Source organism: Coffea eugenioides, chromosome 2 (genome assembly GCF_003713205.1).
Source record: "Coffea eugenioides isolate CCC68of chromosome 2, Ceug_1.0, whole genome shotgun sequence".
NCBI classification, from domain to species: domain Eukaryota; kingdom Viridiplantae; phylum Streptophyta; class Magnoliopsida; order Gentianales; family Rubiaceae; genus Coffea; species Coffea eugenioides.
Window position 1 is genome coordinate 32131659 of NC_040036.1, and position 8629 is coordinate 32140287.

The following is an 8629-nucleotide window of genomic DNA, read 5'->3' on the forward strand; positions in this document are numbered from 1 at the left end:
AAGAGCTAGCTCAAGGGATGGAAGAGTAAAAGAAGTTAGTTCGAATTTGAGGTGAGTACTTCACACTATCCTTGTAGTTGTGACAACAAATATTTTATGAATTGGAATGTTATTTTACTATATGAAAATTCGGATTATATATGCTATTTTGAATGAAACTTTTATCATGATATACTCATTATGAAATGTGTTATGAAATAAAATAATACTAATGTAATGGACCCACTTAATTATGATCATGATTATACTTGGCAGGACTAGGTTCAACTGTTATGATTATGGATTCGAATTTGAACTATGACCTTTCCCTAGTGGGGGTTAAACACTAGACTATGTACACAGAGACAGATGAAGACATAATCCTCTAATTAAGTTAAAACTTTTATTTGGTGATTGTTATGAATTTGAATTTGATGCATAACTATGTTTGCAAATTTGAATACGACTCTATGGTTCTTTTGAATAGTTAGAGTCATAAATATGAAGTATGAATTGTGTTGTGTGTATGCTAAATTATATGTCTATGTAACGTGTATGATCCAGTAGGGATAGTAGGTAATACTTGCTAAGCATGCAAAAGCTCACCCCCTCCTCTCACCCTATTTTGCAGACAACGATAGAGAATATGAGTTAGTGGTTGTCGAAGAAAAGGAAGAATAGATGGTCAATGGTTGGATGTTAATATAGTGGCCAATCTTATAAGTTTAGAAGTGGAGATTTTTTTTTATTTTCTAGTCATGTCTGAGGGATTTTAATTTAGTCCACAAGTTTGACTTTTGTTTTCATGATACATTTACTCCTTATGTTAGTTGATGTTGAGCGAGGTCCTATTGGACTTTTTTTGAAAGCATCTATTTCAAGTGTTGTTTGCAAGGTTGAATAGTAAAGTAAGATGCCTTGTGAGACTTAAAGGGGTGTTTACTCCTTGAGTTTCACGGCGTGCTGCATTCCAAATCAGGTGGTTGACTTGGGGTGTGACACCGATGTAGTAAATCTCATAAAGACCAGGCTTCTCACACTTTGCATTGAATTTTAGAAAAAACATATCAACCATAGATTCAGCCAATTTTCAGCCTTTTGAACCTAGATGACATACATAGGTTCTACTTGATGAGGTGAGGACTAACAAGTTGAGTTAAGACCAAATATCAAACGAGCTCACCTATAAAAATAAGAAGTGGTCAGAGTTAAGTCCCTCAGTTTTACTTTGATGCTTAAGTCAAAAATTGTCGGGACTTATAATGAGTGAGTTGGATTGCATACCTTTCAAATAAGCAAGAAACTGGTATTTATACTAAAGAAGAGAGACGGTGGAATAATGATGTCTACTGATAGTCTGACCTAATAGGATAAGACGTGGCGTCGATGCCAGTGACAGATCTAACTTATTAAGTTGAGACTTTTTACACCTTGAGTAGATGGGTTACTCCGTGATGAACCCTTGGCAAGGACACATAAGCCAAAATATATAAGATTTTTTTATCTAAATTGTCGAGGTACCCATAATAAATCTCCCAACTTTGGGAAGAATGAGAAGTTCCGGAGACTATTCTTTCCCGAGATTCTACCATGAAATGATGAAAGGGTACACGTGTCAACACATAGTACTGTGAAGAGACAATATATCAATCAAGGATGACTGATGTGTCACTCTTTTGGAAGGTGTTAGGTAAATTATCAATGATTTATAAGGAAAGAGAAAAAAGAGAGAGACGAGAGTTTCGAAATTCGAAAAGTCCACATTTTCACCCTCTTTAACCCTTATAAATAAGGTGTAATTCATGACTCATTTTCACCGTGAGATCAAACTGTAACTTTCCATCAGACACAATTATCCAAGGTGTTTCAAGAGCTCATCTTTATTGAGAACTTTCTGAAACTAGTAAGTTGCATTTCCTTTTCTATAGTAGTTATAACTAGAATAGCAAAGACTCACAAAGAGATGGTGAGTCTGAATTTTTTCGAGGCAGAGAGACCCGACCCTACAAAAGAGGAAACAACCTAGATAGAAGAGACTACTACCTCTAGAGATGAGTTTTCATGGCAGTCTAGAGTGGAAGGGGCAAAAAGATCAATCAAGTCTGCTATGGAGTTAAAGGCCTTGTATAATGACGCTTTAGATTCTGATGTACCTCAAGATATTAAAGTAGTTCTGCCTAACATTTCCCTTAACCTCGCCTTGATTGATTTTGGTGAGGTCCCTTTGTTTAGGAGCACGATCGACAAGGCCGGATCAAGAGCGTTATTACGAGCATACCTATTCCGTCGAGATTATGATATATATTGAACATAATCGGATCAATCAGTGGCCATCCCACCTAAAAGGCAAGTGACAATATACATCGAGTAGCTGGAGGCGCGTTTGAGAATGACCACCGCCGGATAAGTTTGAGATAACCTTCCCCACTAGGGAACTCAGATTACTCGTTGACTCTAAATGCTATCCAAACTTTGATAGGGATCGAGATGCTATGTCGAGAACAATAAGTGGTTTCCAAAATTAATCTCTTCCGAAAATTCTACATAGTCAAGAATAGTGGACACAAAGAGCGGTTTTATTTTGACACCCAATTGAAGAATATTAAAAAATTGGTAGTGGATACTCCGATCTCCATCAAGAAGTGAAAGAATAATTTTGTCTTTGTGTTCAACAAGAATTTTCCTAAGGGATTCTGGTGGAGACACATAATGTGTCAACCGACCCGTCTCCAGGACTCGTGCAAGAGCAGAATTTCAAGAAATTAAAAGGTCAAGTCTCAAGATAAAGAGTTGATATTTTTTTGAGACAATCCTAATGGATGGGAGTCCAAAGAAAGGCCGTCTCTTTTTTTTAACCAACAAAGACAATAAAAACTATTATCATAAATTTGAAACCCGTCCACAATTGAGGAGCAAAAAAAGGCATGCATGACTATTGTCATCATTTCACTATAGTCACAACCAATTTCCAATTGACCGTTAGCACTCCCCACTAATATATGCCAAGTCCACATTACTAAACAACCTCCAAATTGACCAAAAAATCCTTAGTAACCCAGTAGAAATAATGAATTCATCCACACAATAAAGGGGCAAAATCAATTTTAATCAATTGAAATCAAATTGTAAACTCTAGATTTTACTATAGTAAGGATTTTAAGGTTCCTATTACTAAAGAAATCGTAATATGTACTCAATTAGTTTCTATTTACATTTAATTAATATCTAATTCTTCTATACAGTAGTAGCATATCAAACCTATCATCAACCTTTACAGCCATTCTTCATATTAAAGGCTCAAAGAAGTAAAAAGAGAGCAATATGTGCTCCATTAGTACATTAGAAACCTTTATCAACTTTCGCAGTAGTTTTTTGCACTTTATAGCGAAAAATCAAGGAAACCTGGAATTAAAGAGTAAGTCAAGGAGATTTCGAATCCGAATTGAAACGCAAGTGTTTTCCTATTCCTCTAAATAGATTAATAGAGCAATCTTCTTCATCCTCATCACTAAAGTGAGTGTGCATTCCAATTCCTCTAGGTAGAAAAGTTGAGCAACATTTTTCGTCCTCATCACTTAACCGAATGTGTTATCCTGTTCCTATGGGCAGAGACTCGACCTCCTATGTACAAGTCCCTATGCTTCTTGGCTAAAACTATCAAGAAAAAAAATCATCCAACCAATATTAAGAGAATAAAACGAAAAAGAGATCCAAACAATATTAAGAGGAGAAAATGACAAGTATAGAATTTTTTGGCTTAGCTACAATGGTTGGAAAGTGCTTATATATTGTTGAACTGCTACGTGGTATACCAGTAGCTTTACTTCGGTTCCATTGTAGTAAGCCTCATAATGACTAGGTTTCTCAAATTCCGCATCAAACTTCTTTATTTTTCTCAAATTCCCCATTTCAATGAATAATACTGTTACTGTTACATAATCATCTACTTCTTTATTTTTTCTTATTTTTGTTCATCATCTTGATGCCACTTTCTCCTCTTCCTCTTCGTTGTCATCCCATCACCAGATAGGATGATAGTCTAATTTCAAAAAATCACCATGTCTCTATCTCAAAAATCTTCTCTAATTTTATGTCTTATTAACAAAATCAATAAAACCCAATAGAAAAATGCCAAACAAAATCAACAAAATTCTCGACAAACCCACAATTATTTGAAACTATCAAAATTTTGAGCATGAATTGCAAGAAAAATAGAGACCCAGTAGCATCAATTCGTCTGGTCAGGATATTAAATTAGACAATATCAATTTGTTTGGTCAGGGTGTGGAGCAAAAAAAGGAAAAGAAAAAAGAACTATGTGGTTTAAACTTAGAAAAGAAGAGTAGAGAAGAGAGAGGGGATACACTGAGGAAAATATAGACCAGGGAGAAAGGAGGAAGACAAAGATGATGAGAAAGCGATGATGATCTACAATTACTGTAGTTTTGCTATTTTTATTTTTAAGTTTTTCTATGTCTCAATGAGTAACTTTCGAAAAAATTCGAGAATGGACGTGAAAGTGTCCAATTTGGCTTGGAATGGCTATTGCCTTGTTTTTGGTCTTTCAAAGTGATAGATTCATATTTATAGATGTGTACCAAGCATTATATATCAGTTTTGACAGTTTGAAACCCATCACATAGTGCTAATCTCCCCACGCCAAGTGGATGATTAGTGTTATTGTTGCATTTTTTGAAAAAATTTTAAAATATTTCATTTCATCATCAAATCTCATTCAAAAAGAAATATGGACAAACACAATTCATCTCCTGACTTTGTTGAAAAAATAACTAAGGATGGCACGATACTAAAGAATATTGACCATTAGTTCATTAGTTTCATTAACTCCAAGTTTTTGTAAGTGAAAGATGTCATCAGCCAATTTAATTTTTGACATGGTTTTTCAACAAATGCCTAGGATTATATAAAAATTGATCTTGGTATGATTTTAAATTAAGCATTAAGAGTAATGTCATGTTTGGATCAAAAGAATGTTATCTTTTTATCATTACGGGATGTTGACACCATTCTTCAGAAGTTTCTCCTTAACATAGAAACAAGTCATACCTCGTTTAAATTATTCAAAATAAAATAGTATATATGAAACTTTGAAAACTTAAAATTTCATAATAACTATCATCAGTGGAAATAGTATAATTTGCAGGTATATATATCAAAAGAAGTAAGTATATTTTGAGTGAAAGGTCAAAACCATTAATAATAGCGAAAGGAAGACCCTCAATCAAATATCTAAACGAACCAAAGATGATGCATATGCCACACATGCAAAAATATTTCAATATTAATCTAGTAACAGTAAAAAAATCTGTAGTTGAGAACTATGTAACCAAAGTTACATCATGTTTCTTTACTAATTCTAAAATTCTGGTTTCTTGTATGTCTACCATTCATTACCTAATTTGATATTCACACATCATAATTCATTTCAATTTGATTAGAACCCTTGAGCTGAATGGACAATACCTGAAAGTGAAATTAATATTACAAAAAATGATCCTGATCTTATGTTTCTTCCCCATCCCCCGCCACACACCTTCCCAAAAAAAGAAAAGGAACAACACGAAACATTTACAAGAAGTACACCAAAAATTATGTTCCTATTTTGACCATCCGAGATAATTTTGATATAAAAGATTACTTTATATTTTTAGTATCAAGAAATCCAACTAATGGTGTCGGCTCTACCCTGATCGCGTCTTCTCGGTTCAGAGATGTCCGATCTACTTGAATTTCACTCTCTATTCGATTTGCATCCTCAACTTGAATGCCTTTATCCATAAACTTTCATAACTCATGCGAATTACGAGGATAATCTTAATGCAGTTTGATGTTAAAGGTTCCTACTTTTAACCCATTAATGAACGCAACTATCGTGACCTGTTTATCGGGATCAGGAATCAAAATATTTTTCTTGATAAATATCTAAATTTATGATCGTAGAGACTCATCGAGTGCCTGATATAAGTTCATTGAATTGATCAACATTTTAATGATGGGACTCGAAGATACAAATCTATAGATAAACTTGTCCATCAATTTTTTGAGGGAGGAGATGCTCCTAAGTTCCAAACTCCAGAATAATTTTCGGGCATTTTTCTCCAAGAAATTGAAAAAACTCTGTACATTACCGAATCAGATACACCATAAAAGTTGAAGATAGAGATAAATACATGAATGTAATCTTTGGGATCTCCGCTTCCATCGTAAGATTGAAATTTGAAAATTTAAAATTGGGGAAAATTAGATCTTTGTTGATATCATCAACAAATGGCGTGACCCTCGTATAGTTGCAAATTCAATGTTTCGTTTCGACGGCGCATCTGCACTTTTTTCGTATAGGTATTAGGATAGAGATTTAGATATTGTTGCCAATTTGGAGTTGGACTTGGAAGGAGTTTGCATTGAATGATTTTGTCATGACTAATGATTATCGGATTCCTCGTTTGAAGGACTTTCAGGAAAGGATACAATCCTTTGTTTAGATGTTTCGACTTTCTCCTTACCTTTTCTTTTAAAGCATCTCCCCAACTTTTCAAACATCTTAGGGTTCTCGACTACGAACTGGACCATTTTACCGAGAGTCTTTTCATTTTAGAGCATGACTTTCGTTTTCAATCATTCATATGCTGATCAATGTCTTCTCGATTATTCGCATCTACCTCAACATTAGTTTGACCAGCTCTTCGACTTCTTAATCATGTCGGTATCATGACAAATGAGGCAAAAACTCGTTCCCACAGATGACACCAATTGATGAGATAAGAACTAGCAATCCAAGTGAAAGTCAATGCCAAACGAGTTCACCTGCAAAATAAGAAGTGGTCGAGGTTAAGTTCTTCGATTTAACTCCAATGTTTAAGTCAAAAATTATCAAAAATTAATCTAAATGAGTTGATTTTCATACCTTTAAAATGAGCAACGAGTTAGTACTTATACTAGAGAAAATAGGTGGTGGAATAATGAGATCTATTTGTGGTTTAACCTCGTAGGATAAGACACGGTGCCGATGTCAGTAACGAGTTATCATATCAATCTCTAGGCATATCATAGTGACGAATTAAAATTTTTTATATCTCAAGTAGATGGGTTATCCCAAGATGAACTTATGGCAAGGACATTTAAGATAAAGGTATCTAAGACGTTTTTTTATCCGAGATGTTGAGGTACCCATACTATCAAACCATTTTGTTGAAAAAATATGCACACGACATGCAGTAAATCTGTCAACACTCAGAACTTGCGCTTCTTTAGAATGGGAGCATCTATCAAGACTTCCTTTGTCTTTGACTTAATGGCAAATAAAGTTTTCCATAAATTTTCAAGATCATATTTGACAGCAGTAACACAATCTGAGCTCTTTAAAATCTTATCTAACAGAGAGTTGTCTCTTTCATTATTCTTTCCTTTCATTTTCTTTACCTTAAGAGAGAGTAGTTTTTCTCTAATTTAAGCAAGTCCTTTTCTTTGACTGTAAGATCCGTCGCTGAATTTTCATACCACATTGCTTGGACTTTTGCATCATACCAACGACCAAGTGTAAACTACAATACAAAAAAAAAGAAGTAATAATAGATGTTTACAAAGGACATACACACAAGGGTAGAGGCTTAAAACCAGTGTTCTCAGCAAAGAAATTATATCAAAACTTTCAAATAATACATCGAATCAAAATGTACATAATAAAAGTAGAAGGCAAAGATAAATATATGAATGCGATCTTTAGGATTATCTCTTTCATTGTAAAATTGAAAATTTGATAATTTGAAATTGTGAAAAATCATATCTTTATTGATATTATTTGTTAAGGGCGTAACCCTCATATAGTTAGTAACAAATCTAATGTTTCGTTTCGATGGTACATCTGCTCGTTTTCCATATAGGTTTTAGGATAAAGATTTGGATATCGCCACCAATTTGGCGTTGGATTTGGAAGGAACTTGCATTGAATGATTTCGTTTTAAGTGATGATTGTCGGATTCCTCATTTGAAGGAATCTCAATAGAAGATACAATTCTTTACTTAGATGTCTTGACCTTTTCCTTACTTTTTCTTTTAAAATATCTCTCTAACTTTTCAAACATTTTAGGATTCTCGACTACAAATTCGACCAACTTAACGAGGATCTTTTCGTTTGTAGTGTAAGGCTCTCGTTTTTTATAATCCATACACTGATCAATGTCTTCTTGGCTATTCGTATCTGCGTCGACGTTGGTTTAAGGAACTCTTCGACTTCTTGATCTTGTCGGTATTATACCGAATGAGGCAAAAATTCATTTCCATAGACGGTGCCAATTGACGAGTTGAGAACTAGTAAGTCGATTTGAGATCAACATCAAACAAGGTCACCTGCAAAACAAGAAGTGGCCAGTGGTAATTTCTTCAGTTTCACTCAATATTTAAGTCAAAAGTTGTCGGGAGTTATCTTGAATGAGTTGACTATCATACCTTTAAAATGATCAAAAAGCTAGTATTTATACCAAAGAAAATAAATGGTGGAATGATAAGGTGTATTGATAGTTTAATCTCGTAGGATAAGACATGGTGGTGATATCAATGGTAGATTTGACTTATAAGGTGGTCAACTCCACATTAAGCATATAATCACCAGTCATTTCATAGTGATGAGTTG